This window comes from Echinops telfairi, unplaced genomic scaffold (assembly GCF_000313985.2).
Source record: "Echinops telfairi isolate 266 unplaced genomic scaffold, ASM31398v2 ScPeMD7_18;HRSCAF=68, whole genome shotgun sequence".
Lineage (NCBI taxonomy): Eukaryota > Metazoa > Chordata > Mammalia > Afrosoricida > Tenrecidae > Echinops > Echinops telfairi.
Genome location: NW_022103915.1, coordinates 7148887 through 7163555, shown reverse-complemented (window position 1 = coordinate 7163555; position 14669 = coordinate 7148887). Strand labels below are relative to the sequence as shown.

Below are 14669 nucleotides of genomic sequence, written 5' to 3'. Positions count from 1 at the left end.
GCTATATCCTTTGATAGCCGGGAACCATCAGCTTTCTTCACCACTATTGCTTACTCACCTGCTTTATCTTCAGCGGTTGTGTAGGGAAGGTGAGCATCATAGAATGCCAATTTAATAGAACAAAGCATTCTTGCATTGAGGGAGTACCTGAGTGGAGGCCCAATGTCCTTCTGCTACCTTAATACTAAACCTATAAATATAGCACCTAGATCTATTTCCCCATCCTCATATAAAAATATATTTGCATATGTCATGTCTTTATCTAGACCTCTATAAATGCCCTTTGCCTCCCAGCTCTTTCCTCTAGTTCCCTTGACTTTCCTCCTGCCCCACTATCATGCTCAGTCCCCACCAGGGTTTCAGCAATTCCTCTGTTACATTACCCTTGATTCCTTAGCGGTTTTATCACAATGTCCTAAACAAGTTTGCTTTTGTTTATGATGGTCTTTATATGGGTTTGCAGAATTGCTTGAGTCTGTGACTTGATGGCCTTTCATTTACTTTTAGAAAATTCTGAGCCATTATCCGTTCAGATATTGTTTTCTGTACCATTTGATCTTCCTGGGAGCCCTAATCACATACTGTATATCCGAGATTTTTACAGCATCATACACACACATATATAAAAGGCCAGACTCACTGCCATTGAGTGGATTCCGATTCACAGTGACCTTACAGGGCGGGGCAGAACCACCCGTGGGTTCCTGAGACTGTAGCCTAGAGCGGGAGCAAGCCTATATGCAGCCGTTTCTCCAGGCCTCTGGCCCAGGGCACGCTCCGCCGGAAACAGAGCTTTCACAGCCTGTGTGTCACGTGTAAAGGGCTCCAGAAGGAAGGCTGTCCACGGAGCTAAGAGGGCCTCTTTCCCATCCTGTCACCTTGCTTCCTTTTCTTGCCATCCACTCTCCCCTAATTTCATCTGCTTCCTTCTTGGCTGCCAATTTACATTTCTTCTTCTTTTAGACGTAGTCTTAAAGTTGATCTTTTTATTAAAGAGAGCGCAGCCAGTAAAGTTAAAGGAAGTTAAAGACTGTGCAGAGTGTGGGGCTGTTGTGGGGTCTGCTGGGTGGGGTGGGGGGTCATCCTCTGAGGTGTTATCTCAGGGCTGCTGGGGGAGCCGAGGCTGTGCTAAGTGAAGCTCCATACTGGTCTTCCTCGACTGTTGTGACAAAAGGGTGCATCCACTTAGGTCCCTCCACCTCCTACCCTCTTGCTGGCCTCAGCCGGGGGAGGACCGCTTTGTCAAGGTCACCACAATGGTTTTATGGAACTAGCGTCTCCCATAAAATGTCATTATATTGCTCTGATTGCATTCCAGGTGAGATACAAGTTTAGGCTTCCCAATCACTTTTCTTTCTTGTTGTGGCTAATTTTGGGGGGTCTTTGAAGATTCCCCATCAAATGTGTACAACAAATAGGGAGAGGATAGTACTGATGACGATATAACCCCACTCGATGGGATCAAACAACAGAATTGTATGTGAATGGATATATTGGATTGTGTGAGATGTGGCAAAAAAAAAACAAAACTATTACAGGGTAAAAATAAATAAGTAAGAACTCCTAGTGGGCAGGGTGGGGATAAGCAGGAGCTGATATCAAGGAGTTCAAGAAGAAAGAAAATGGTTTGAAAGTGATTGTGATACCAACTGTACATTAATTCTTGATGTGATTGAATTAAGGGATGTTATATCTGTAAGAGCTCCCAATAAAATGATGAAAAAAACACGTGCAACATAGTTTTTGCATATTGAAAATAAATCTGATATCCCACATAAATAAATAAATAAGGCTAGTATGAATGGGGAACTGAATTTCAAACGGTGCTTAGTTTCTATGAACTTGAAGCACCACATTGGCTAATGGTTAACATCTCAGACAGCTGAGAGTTTATGGGGTTAGAGCAAGGATGTCACTTTGAGGGCTGAGCTGCACCTGACCAAAGCCATGGTCTCACTCCAGTAGCCTCATATGTGACGGCTGGACAAGGGACACAGAAGAAGGGACTGGACTGGCACAGGATACCGATGATACGAGGGCCCCCAGGAGAAGGACCCCATCGCTCTGAAGAGGAACGCAGCCGGACTGCTCCTTGGAAGTGGGGAGGAGAACAGAGAAGGGGAGCATGGCTGGGAGAGTACTGGGGTCTGTGAAAATGAGGTGCACCATTGCGGTGGCCTCAACAATGGGCTCAGGCCCAGGCAGAGTTGAGCTCTGTTTTATGTGAGGTTGCTCTGAGTCTGAAGACAACAGGATGGCAGATAGCAGCCCCACGAGCAGGCTGGCAAGCGTCTAAAAACCAATCCCATCGGAGGTGAGATAACCCAAATCACCTTGTGGGATGAAAAAAAAAAAATCAATGGCTTCCAACTCTGGAAGTAATTTCCTGCCTGGAGTTTGATTTCCAGGCTTGTTGTCTCCCTCCCCCAGGTGCACCTCGGAATCCATGATGGAGGCCTTGTCTGGATTTGGGAGGCACCCCTTCAAGGCAGTGGTTGTTCTCCAGACTGTCCAAGAAGCAGGCACCAGGAAGTCTTTGCTTGCTTCAACATACCAATGTGGAGCAGGCAAAAAGGTTAAATTTAATGTCTAGACCAGACACCATTGTACCCTGGTCCTCGTTGGGAGGGGGGAGGGCGGCGCGGCACCTAGTATCTAAGATACATGGGAGACTATCATGCATCTTCATGTACAGCACGGTGACGGGAATAACGCCCACACATAGAAAGTGAAGGTGGGAGGGAGTCGTGCTGGCGGCACAACCCAGTAAAACATGTGTGATCTTCCTAAAATTCTCCTAAAATTCAGTCACTGAGATCTCCTGTAGAATTTCACCAGTGATGCAGGACACTCATCACGACTCATATTGGTAGCAGAGTGACACCTCCCACCATTCATTCCATGGCAAGGTGACAGGTTAGCATTCACTACAGCAGTGACGAGGGCATGCTTTAATATATAAACCCTGCACTGTCAGGTAAGCATTGGACTGCTAACCACAAGGTCAGCAGTTCGAATCCACCAGCCACTGCCAGGGAGAAAGAAGAATCTGTCTTGGAAACCCTATGCAGGGCATGCATGGCAGTGGGTTTGCTTTGGGGTTGCTTCTTCCCTCAACTGAAGATCACTAGATGACACCGTAGACTGGCTCGATGGCCAGCTTCTGGAGCAATGCATCATGTCCCAGAGGGGTCCCAGGGGGTGGGGGCAATACCTCGTGTCACCGACAGGTAATTGAAGGGGAGTGCTGTGGCCACAGACCCAACCTACCGGCCATCCTTTACCCTTTAAGCCCATGGCACTTTCTGGACCGACATAATTTAACGGTTATGTTCTCTGTTTAGGAGCCCTGGTGGAGTAGTGGTTACGGGTTGGGCTGGCTAACTGCAGTTGGAAACCACCAACTGCTCTGAGGAAGAAAGACAGGGCTCTTTATTTCCATAAAGAGTTACAGAAGCAGTTTTACTCTGTCCTATAGGGTCGATGGCTGAGCTTATTCTGTGTTTGCTCTCTTAAGCAAACAAACAAACAAAACCTGCTATCAAGTTGATTCCAACTCACAATGACTCACAAGGACAAAGTACAATTTCCCCTGTGGGTTTCTGAGGCTGTAAATCTGAATGCAAGCTAAATGCCTCATCTCTTTTCCTGTGGAGTGGCTGGTGGTTGTGAACGGCTGACCTTGTGGTTAATAGTCCAACTCTCAATCCACTGCACCACCAGGGGGACATCTGATTTCCTTATCCCAAGTTTCAGCTGGCTCTTCGCAGGAACCGTGTCCTCCCTTTCCCCATCCACCCAGTGTGCCAAGGTAGGGCTGAACGGAGACCGGGCGATGTTCAGAAGCAGCACCTGTGGCTCTTTCCAAAGCACACTAACAGCCACGGGCACTGCCATCCCTTTTAAGATCTCCGTCAGTGCTCAAAGAGGGCTGGCACCATAGTAGGAAATATGCTCAGATCACATATATATTTGTCTGTCTATATAATATAGTGATAGGTTAGGTTTAATTGATAATTAGTCCCCAGATAAATTTAAATGAAAAAAGAAAACTAAAGCAGCAAAGCTGATAAGGAAAACTTTGTAATTAAATGGAGATCCTCATTTTAAATACATTAAATAAAACGAGGTCTTAGGAAATTGTACTTTTTAACCACTGGCCTGTAGTACCACTATGTAAGGCCAGATTCAAAATAAAAGCAAAACACTCTTTCAAAACTTTCATAAAATATTAGGAAATGAATTCAGTACCCTAACCTTCCACTTTAATAAATCCTATTTATTTAAAACAAATTGTGGGCTAAAAATTCCCCATTAGAAGCAGACCCAGTGGCTGTGGGATCGAGTCCAATTCATGCTGAGCCCCTGGGTCACGTAGGGTGGAAGTATGACCTTTCAGCTGAAGATCACCAGGCCTTTCTTCCGAGCCCCTCTGGGTGGGTGTGGACCACTGATGTTTCAGCCAGTAGCTGAGTGCTGAGCCACCTGGGCCACCCAGAGGCTACCAGAATTCCCCTTGTAGATCAAAAAAGTGATTGAAGTAGGCCTATTATTATTATTATTTTTAATCGTTTTATTAGGGGCTCATACAACTCTTATCACAATCCATACATACATCAATTATGTAAAGCACATTTGTACATTCATTGCCCTCATCATTCTCAAAACATTTGCTCTCCACTTAAGCCCCCGGCATTAGGTCCTCATTTTTCCCCTCCCTCCCTACTCCCCCCTCCCTCATGAGCCCTTGATAATTTATAAATTATTATTTTGTCATATCTTGCCCTGTCCGACGTCTCCCTTCATCCACTTTTCTGTTGTCCGTCCCCCAGGGAGGGGGTCACATATAGTTCCTTATAATAGAGTCCCTCTTTCCAACCCACTCTCCCTCTACCCTCCCAGTATTGCCACTCACACCACTGGTCCTGAAGGGCTCATCCGCCCTGGATTCCCTGTGTTTCTAGTTCCTATCTGTACCAGTGTACATCCTCTGGTCTAGCCAGACTTGCAAGGTAGAATTCGGATCATGATAGTGGGGGTGGGGAGGAAGCATTTAGGAACTAGAGGAAAGTTGTATTTTTCATCGTTGCTACATCGCTCCCTGACTGGCTGGTCTCCTCTCCGAGACCCCTCTGCAAGGGGACCTCCAGTGGAAGTAGGCCTCTTAACAACAGCAAATTATTTGTCTTATTTATGGCATCAGCTCTATCAGTCACTGTACTGATTTGAAGCTCTTCTTCCCAGAGACTTTTAAAATCCACCAACCAAAGACATCCTGACTCCAGGCCCTAACTCCAGGCCCTACTTATCGCTGTCTTAAGACTCAACAATCTAGTTAGGGCAAACAAAAGTAGCCCAAGGCGGTATAAATGGTAAGGACCTGGCATGGCAAAGATTGCTGTTTGCATTCAAATGCCGGGCAACTGTGGCCCAAGGCGATGAGAGAGAGCACTGCCCTTCAGTTTCTGAAAAAGGAGCCTGAGCCAGGGCTGACAAAGAGGAGCGGATTCAGCAGGCCGAGCACAGTGTGGCAGTTCTCAAAGTGTGGTCCAGGGTCATTCCCAAAGCACTCACAAGGCCCAAACGGTTTACAGGGCACGAAGATGCTTTTCCTTTCAAAGGATCGTGGCTCAAAGCTTTCCACAGGCCACATGACCCGAGACCCCCAAACAGACCGAGGCAGTCGGCTGTCTGCCACAGAAGTTGGGCATTAACAAGAGCTGTAGAAACAGTTTTCACAGAAACATGCAATTTATGTAACAGGTGTGTTATTGCTACTGTTAATGAAATAACGCTTATTTTTAAAGCTGCAGTTTTAGTTTCTAATATAAGAGATACTGGTTATCAAAAAGTGTGCAGACTGCTGGTCGACCAGGCAGAAGAATACACTCAAAGTATGCTGCCGATGTGTCTTGCAAACCAGCTGCACTCTGGGGAGGGGTCTTTTCAGAGCAGTGGTTCTCAACTGGGGGCTACACTGCAAGGCCCGGGGTGATTTCGGTTGTCACAGTTGGAGGGTTGTGGCCAAGGGAACTGCTGAACATCTATGCACAGGACAGGCAGCTACCACAGAGAAGTGGGCCCAAGTCCCATCAGGGCTGTGGCTGAGAAATCTTGGTCTCATTCAGGGTATACCAACTGCCCAGCTTGTAAGGCAGTTGGGGGGGGGGGGGGGGGGGGGGGGGCAGAGATGGAGAACCAGCCACTTCCCCGGGCCCAGGAACAGTTCGTGGCTGCCCTCCAACAATCCTCCTCCGTGCCAAGCTGCCTCAGTCCAGGTAGCCAGGCTGTTCTAGGCTGATGATGGGCAGAGGCTGGCACCAGGGCACAAAGGCATGGCGATTCCAAACTGAAAATCCCATTTCCCTACATTCCTCGTTTCAAAAATATGGCTCAAGTACTGCTTCTGTGGGTCCTCTGAGGTGTCACTACAGTCCAGTTGCGGGTGATAGGTCATGCCGTTGAGAAGGGTGGAAACTGCAGCCTGGAAGGCCCCAGATGGGCAGGAACTCGGCCTCCGAGGCTGTGTGCTGTCGAGTCGGTTCAGCTCACAGTGGTTCTCTGTGACGGTGTAGAACCGTAGAACCGCTCATGTGTCCAAGGTTGTCATCTTTACAGGAGCAGAGCGCCAGGCTTTTCTCCCGAGGTCCCACTGGGTGGGTTCAAACCTTCAGCCCTTTGGGTTTGCAGCCAAGCAGTTAACTGTGGTGCCACCAGGCCTGCCTGCTTAGACAGCAGCTCCTGATCATCACACTCTCCCCAGGGAGAGGCAGGCGCCAGGAAAGGGACATTCCCTGTCGGCCTCCAAGTTCACCTACTGCTGTCACGTCAATGCTGACTCGGAGCGACCCCACAGGGCAGGGTAGAATTTAAGGGAGTAGAAAGCCCGTCCTTTCTCCTGAGGAGTGGCTGGTGGTTTCAAACTGCTGACCTTGCAGATCACACTCCCAAGCATCACCACTATGCCACAGGGGGCCTCCAACATACTCAGGTTAAACTGTGCTAGAGAGACAAGAAACCAGAAGTTCCACATTGGGGGGCGGGGAGGGAGGGACCTATTTTTCATTAAAAAAAAAAAAAGTTATTTCTGCTAATATGTAATGGCTGTGCTGTTATTATTTGATAAGTAAATATTTTTAGAACGGTCATATTTAACTTCTAAATAGTGGCTCCACCACCCAGCACTCATTTGGCTGGGGACCAAGGGCACCTCTTGGGAATTCCTGAGGGTGTTGGGGGGATGGAGGGATGGAGGTGGAATGTGTGGGATCAGATGAGAAAGGGAAAGGTGTCATTAAAGGTAAAAGGTGTCAAAATAAACGAACAAGTTGGAGAGCTGACTGGCTGCTCCGCCTCCTTTTCAGCAACAACTATTAGAGGAAGGTTTGCAGTAGAAGAGTCTCAAACAATGCCAGGTGGAAGCACATGCAAAACACACAAACATGCCACCAGTGACCTTTAATGTGTTGAAGACAAAGCACTTTACCCAATGTGGTAAAACTTCCTTGGACCTAACTTTGGCAGCGATACACACACACACACACACACACACACACACACACAGTCACCATGCTGTGGTCTCATCCTACAGAACGGACTTCACACATCTTGGAGCCATTCATGAATATTCTAAATAGTCACAAAATGTGCCTGGCTTGTGTTTCTGAAAATCTGAATGCTGCCCTGAGAATAGCTGCTCAAAAGCTAGCTCCCTCTGTCCTCAACTTCCAGTTAGCTGGGGGTTCACGTCAGGCTGGCTCCTTACAAGGTGTGCTGTCCATCAGCCCTAAGTACCAGCAGACACTTTTATTCCCAGGGCACACCTGGGTGAGGAACGTGTCAAATTGATATATTGTTTGAAAGAGGAACATGGGCCAATACAGATCATTCAAGAAACAGAAAGTTCTGGAATAGGAAGACAGTGACCTTGCTACACCAAGAGGTCCAGCCTGCCCAGCATCTTGTGAGGAACCATTCACTCTCCAGTGGGATGCGGGTACCGTTAAACCAAGTTGTAAACTCATCCTCCTGCTTTGGAGAGCATTTGAGACTCAGGACCGCCAAAGGGATGTGGCTTGCCTGTAGTGACATCATTTATGGCAAAAGCAGGAACCAGCATTTTGTGTTTTCTAACCACCAGGCTGAAATTCCTTCTACCGTCCCACTCTACAGGCACCCTGGGGACATGGTGCATGAAGCCACCAGCCACTCCGCCGGTGACAATCAGCTTCCATAAGGATCCACAGCCCTGGAAAATGCCACGGAGCAGAGCAGGCCTGCTGTTATGCGGTCTCTGGGAGTTGCAATGAAGGTAGTTTTGTTTTTAACGTGACTCTCCGGAGGAGCCTCAGAAAGCCAAAGGGGCAGTTCTATAGGGACGCTGTGAGGAGGAATCGGCTGAGGGCAATGAGTTTAGTTTTTCATGATCCTTAACTCCAGGGCCGTCGCTTCAGTAGCAAACAAAAACGAACCCCTCAGGTCACCAAATGTTCCCGTGTCTCTAACCCAAGAGCTCTGCCACGGAAGCCGAGGGCTCCCTTGCTTGGCTAGGTGTGCTAACAGCCACCAGGTTTGACCATGAGAACTTTCCACACACTTGAAGGCGCCTGTTAAACCACCTTTTTTTTTTTTTCCTATCAGGTTTACTTCCCAAACCTTCTAGCTATGATGCCCTGGGCACACCTGGGTTCGCCACCACCCTCAAAGGTGTGAAGCGCCATCAGAGGGCAGCTCACCGGAGAAGCTGAGCCACTGTGGCCGGGGAGGGTCACTCAACCCTGGAGGGGTCTAGAAGCGGCACGGGTGTGTCCAGCCAATGAACGGGTCTGGCTGGCATAGTCATCAGATGGAGAGGGGCAGTGCCATCGTGGTTTAATTCACCTGTGTGTGTGGGTCAATCCTATGTGCTAAGTAAGTGGAACTACAAGTGAAGAAGCAGGTTGAAGATGACCACGGCTGCGGGGGTGGTGGGGCAGAGTAAAGAAGGAAGGGGCGGAGCCGGACGTCAGAGGAACTGAGGTGCCTAAATCTGTCTTCCCGGAACACAATTCACACGGAGAGCGTCCCAGTGCCAGGTTCCCTTGGCCACGCCGCTTCTGGGACACGTGGGAGGAGGCAATGAAGAGCCCAACATGCTAGCAATTTTCGGTGGCAATGTCAAACTCTGCGGTGCCAGCTCCTAGACAGCACGAGAAGCAGGATGAAAAGACCGAGGGCATCACACTCGGACGCCGCAGGCCACACAACTGCTTCCACACGCTGTCCTACGCGGTCGCGGCGGCACACACCTGGATGGCACACATGAGGGGTCTGGAGCTGCTAGCAGCTTGTTTTAGGTTCTTCCCATCTCACATTAGCCCTCTTCAGAGCCGAGGCTAGATGAAACACCCACAGGGGCCAGGGTGGGGGGAGATGGCGGTGTCAGCAGGAAGGTTCAGGGGACAGCGGGAAGTCATAGGGCTGTAATGAAAGGCCATACAAAGAGCACAGCCCCTCCGCCCCTGCACAGCCCCTCTGCCCCTGCTGAGCCACTACATTTCATCCAAAGCCATTTGGGGAGAAGGGTGACAGGGAGGTGGACATGCAAATCAGAGGCACAGTGGCTGAGGCGGTATAATGTGACGGCGCTTCCTAAGGAAGGGGGCGGGAGGGATTGGGGTGAACAGCCCCCGCCTTCCTGAAGAAGTCTCTGGATTTCTACTTTGGGAAATGTGGACAGCATCAAATGCCAGGGCAAAAGTAGCCAGAGGCCTAGAGTTGGCCGCTAAAGGTGGCCAGCCAAGTGTATTTCAGAACGCAAGGCAGCCTCCTCCCCTGGCTTTCAGGAAAGGCTCTACAGGTGAAAATTAACCAGTGATGATGGTAGCAGAGACCTTGGTCCCGGCTCTGGAGAACCACGGCCCTTGAACGAAGTAGCTTCTGGGCTGCTCAGGGACTCACCAGGGTTGCTGAGCTCTGCCTGGCTCCATCCAGCTACCTGCACCCTTAGTCCTCGGTGCTCGAACCCAATGACAACTGTCTCAAGGACGAAATGGCAGAGGGAAGTGTGGTTGTGGACCCACCCTGAGCTCCACTCAGTCAAAAGAGCAGCCCCAGTCCACCCGGGAGCTGCTGGTCTCAGATGCAGAACAGGGAAGTGCTGGCGATGCAGAGACTGTGAAACAGGGCAGAAGCCTGCTGCGAGACACTGACACTCAAACACCGAGCTCACTGCCACACAAGCCATGCCGACTCACAGTGCCCTATAGGACAGGGTTGAACTGCCTCTGTGAGTTTCTGAGACTGTAACTGTTTACGGGAGTAGAAAGGCCCATCTTTCTCCCTTGGAGAGGGCTGGTGGTTTCGAACTGCTGACCTTTTAGTTCACGGTGTTACACCCCCAGGCTTCTCAAGATACTAACACTAGGCAGACCAAAAGCATGCTCACACCCACTGCGTGGGGAACACACAGCCCAGGACAGAGTGAGAACAAAAGTGAGGGAAGAAGGTGAATGAGCCCTGGCACTGGGACTTGGAGGAGAAAGGAGGAACCCGCAGCTCAGCAGGACACCAGCCGGAGCAAGTCCACGGGGCCAGCAAAGACAGACAGACGGGCTGCTCAGTGTGAGGGAGTCACTGAAAAATACCAGCTTGGCAGATCAGCCTCACTTTCAAAAGGACATTCCGATTTCTCCAAAGCAGAATCACCCTTAAATAATTAAAATTGAGATACCCTTCCCACCGCCCGCCACTCACACAGCCCCCTTCCCACCGCCCCCCACTCACACAGCCCCCTATAGGGAAACCTGGAGAGAGAAGACTGAGCTTTCGTTACCCCCACTTTTCCAGCCCAAGGTCAAAACATGCAGTCACGATACATGGAGGATTATTGGTGAGAGGAATCCAACAGCTGCAAGCCAAGAAGACAACGACCGTGCCGACAGAACCAAAACTGGTGACCACAGGACAGAATTTTGCAGGATCGATGACTTATTCATTGAAAACACCATGTTTTCAACAACATCAACGTCATGTGTGGGCCTCACTGGATGGAATACACAGTGATCTGATTGACTCCATCTCTGGAAAGACCCGATGAAGTTGCTCAATATCAAAGTGAACAAAGCCAGGGGCCAACTACAGGACATTCCACCAACTGCTGCAGTGCAAGTTCAAGTTGAAGCTGAAGACAAGAAAGCGAAAACAAGTCCACAAGAGCCACAGGGCGATCTCTCGTCTAGGACCCCTGGGTTTAGACACCACCGTTTCAAGAACAGGGCTGACACAGTGGATACTGGTGACAGAAGGCCAGATGAGCTGTGGGAGGGCATCTAGAACATCACCCATGAAGAAAACAAACGGTCACTAAGAAGATAGGAACGAAAGAAAAGGCCAAAGTGGGACCCTAGGACTTGCTCTTCGACAGAGAGTTGCTAAAGCGAGTGGATGAAACGAGGTAGTAAGAGACCTGAACAGAAGATTTCCCAGCCTGTGTGATCATGAGGTGTCGATGGCATCAGGTATCAAAAGATCCCAAACAAACAACTATATCGATGCGAACAAGGGGGTTTGGAGTGGAGACCCAAAGCCCATCTGTAGACAAATGGATATCCCCCCACAGAAGGGTTATAAGGAAGGGATGATTCGACCAAGGTGCAGTATAGCCCCGACGAAACACACATCATTCCTCTAATTCCTGAATGCTTCCTCCCCGCCACTACCATGGCTCAGTTCTACCTTACAAATCTGGCTAGACTGGAGAACACACATTGGTAAAGATAAGAGCTGGAATTCAATCCCGATAAACCTCTCAGGTGCAGTAGTGGGAGTGGTGATATCATGAGGGGAGGGGGAGCCCCCTCCAGGGGATGAGTAACAGAAATGTGGGTAAAGGAAGACAGCGGACAGAGTAAGACATGAAGTAATAGTAACAATATATAACTGATCAAGGATTCAAGAGGGTGAAAGGGTAGGGGGGAGGGGAAAAAGAGGAGCTGCACCAAGGGCTGAAGCAGAAAATGTTTTGGAAAAGATGATGCCAACATACGTACAAACATGCTTGATACAATTGATGTATGGAATGTTCTAAGAGCTGTAAAAGTCCCCAATACAATTATTAAAAAACAAAACAAACACACACACACACATCTTTTTTTTTTTTTTTAAAGGCAAAGTAAAGCATTATAATGGAATGTGCAAAGACGTGGAGTTAGAGAAAAACCACCAGGAAAGAGCGCTGCTCAGCGAACTAAAGAAAACCTGCAGCCTCTGCTCACAGTACCTGAGGGCTGTACTGGCAAAGTGCCGAACTCCACCAGCACTCTGCCAAGAACTGGGTGGCATACAACCATCTCAGGAGGCAGCACAAGATCAAGAACCCATGGTGCCCAGGGAACACGTGTGGGCTACACTGAAGGCATGGCGAGCCCAGGATGTGAAAGAAGACCAGGAAGATGTTTCACCAAGCTGGATACCAAGCAAGCCCGTGTTTCCCACAGTGGGCGACACCACTCCTGCAGGGTGCTGGAACAATCTACAGAAGCAGATACCTACACTTTATTCTGGGTTATGGGATACAGTACAAGAGTTTTTAATTGCCAGGGTAATTTTTTTTTCTTTCCCCTGAAAAGGGGGTGGTAGGGCAAATAAGTTTAGGAACCTATGGTCCAAGCCAAAAAATTTGGAAGGCCAACCGATTGGCAGAAATCCGTATTTGTACCCATTTCTAAGAAAGGAGACCCAACAGGAAGCTGAACATTATCAAACAATAGCATTAATAACACATGCAAGGAAAATTCTGCTGAAGATAACTCAAAAATGATTGCAAGAGTGCATCAGCAGTGATTTGCCAGAAATTCAGCCAGGTTCAGAAGAGGGCATGGCACGAGAGATTTCACCACCGACATCAGATGGATCTTGGCAGGAAGCAAAAAATACCAGAAAGATATTTACTTGTAATTTATTGACAGTGCAAAGGCATTTACCTGTATGGATCATACAAACTAAGGATCACATTACCAAGAACGGGTATTCAGGAGCCCCGGTGGTACAGCAGTTACGTGTTGGGCTGCAATCCCCATGGCAGTTTGAAACCACCAGCAGCTCTGAGGGAGAAAGACTGGGCTTTCTACTTCTACGGACACTACAGTCTCGGAAACCCACAGGGGGTCGCTATGCGTCAGCACTGACTTGATGGCAGTGAGTTTTTCCCACAGTATTCATGTGCAACCTGTGTGTAGAAGATCACAGAGCAGTTGTTCACTTGGAACAGGGTAAAATCAGGAAAGATGTGGGACAAGGTTGTGTGCGCTCACCACACTTATTCAATCTGTATGCGGAGTAAATCATCAGAGAAGCTGCACTGTTTGAAGCTAATGGCAGCATCGGGATTGGAGGATGACTCATTAACCACTTCTGGGTTAATGACAACCATGCCACCACAACCATGCCTGCCAAAACCGAAAAAGACGTGCACTTATTGATGAGGATCTAAGACTACAGGATGGATGATACCTCAGTGTCAAGAAAACAAAACTCCTCCTAACTGGACCAATAAGCAACATCATGCTAACACAAATTGAAGTTGTCAAGGATTTCATTTTACTTGGACCTACCAGAAATCAAAGAACATACCGCACTGGGTAAATCCGTGGAAGAAGGCCTCTTTAAATAGTGTTCAAAAGTAAGATGTCAATCTGAGAGCTCTGACTCAAGCCATGGTATTTTCAATGGCCTCATGCAAATGAATGCTGGACAATGAATGTGAAATACCAAAGAAGAACTAATGCATTTGAATTACAGTGTAAGCAAAGAATACTGACTACACACACACACACACACACACACACACACACACACACACACACACACACACACACGATGGGTTGAAACACCACAAGGGCAGATTTAGGGAAGGTTGGTGCGGGGCCCGGCAGTGTTTTCTTCTGCTGTGCAAAGGGGAACTATGAGCTGCAACCTACTCCACAGCATCTAACACGTCAAAAAGCATTCAGGGAAAAAAGCTGCCGTTTAATATATGTTCATTTGAGAGCCATTACCTCTTGATCTGAGTCTTGTCCTTCCTTCAGACTTTTCCCACTTTTCCCTGCTTTTGGTGGTTCCTGGGAAGCCAAGCAAAATCAATTAAGGGGAATGTTTCAGTCTCCAGGTTCTAAAGAGTGGATACATGAAACGCAGTTCTCACAGGACTTACACGATTTAACCCGTGCTTGTTAGTGCTAATCAACACCCATCAGTGTCTCCTCAGAAGTAAAATATTTGAGATTTCATATCCCACGCCAAGTGGCCTCCCAATTCCGCTTTCTCTCCGGTTTTTGCTGCATGTGGGCTTGAAAACTTCAACCTGGCACCCCCGATCTCATAACCAAGCTCTTGGGGGCATGTTGATCGATTTACATACCACCCCATTCCTCCCTAAATTCTAGTGGTGGGGGGGCGGCTTCTGAGGGTGATCCTGAAACGCCACCTGAAGCGAACACTTCACCACCACCACCACCCCGAAGATGCAAGCGCAGCGCGTGAGCCAGAGCATCGCCCCGCCGCCACCTGGGATAATAATAGTACCTTGTGCCCCGGAGCTCCCGCTGAGGGCCCCGGGATGACGCGGGGTCCTGCATCGGCCCCGGGCGGCCACAGCCCCGGCCCTGGAGCCCCCGCCCCGGCAGCGCTGG

At 48.9% G+C, this 14669-nt stretch overlaps 1 protein-coding gene across 2 annotated transcripts in view; it reads right to left on the bottom strand.

Annotated features, from left to right (window-relative positions):
* PPP2R5C (protein phosphatase 2 regulatory subunit B'gamma) overlaps positions 1–14093 on the bottom strand; it is a 176206-nt gene extending 162113 nt beyond the window's left edge. For both annotated transcript variants that reach the window (XM_030884970.2, XM_045287614.1), the window contains exon 1: positions 14037–14093. The gene's annotated coding sequence lies outside the window, so the exon portion shown is untranslated. The remainder of the gene's footprint in view (positions 1–14036) is intronic.
* Positions 14094–14669: the final 576 nt, after the last annotated feature.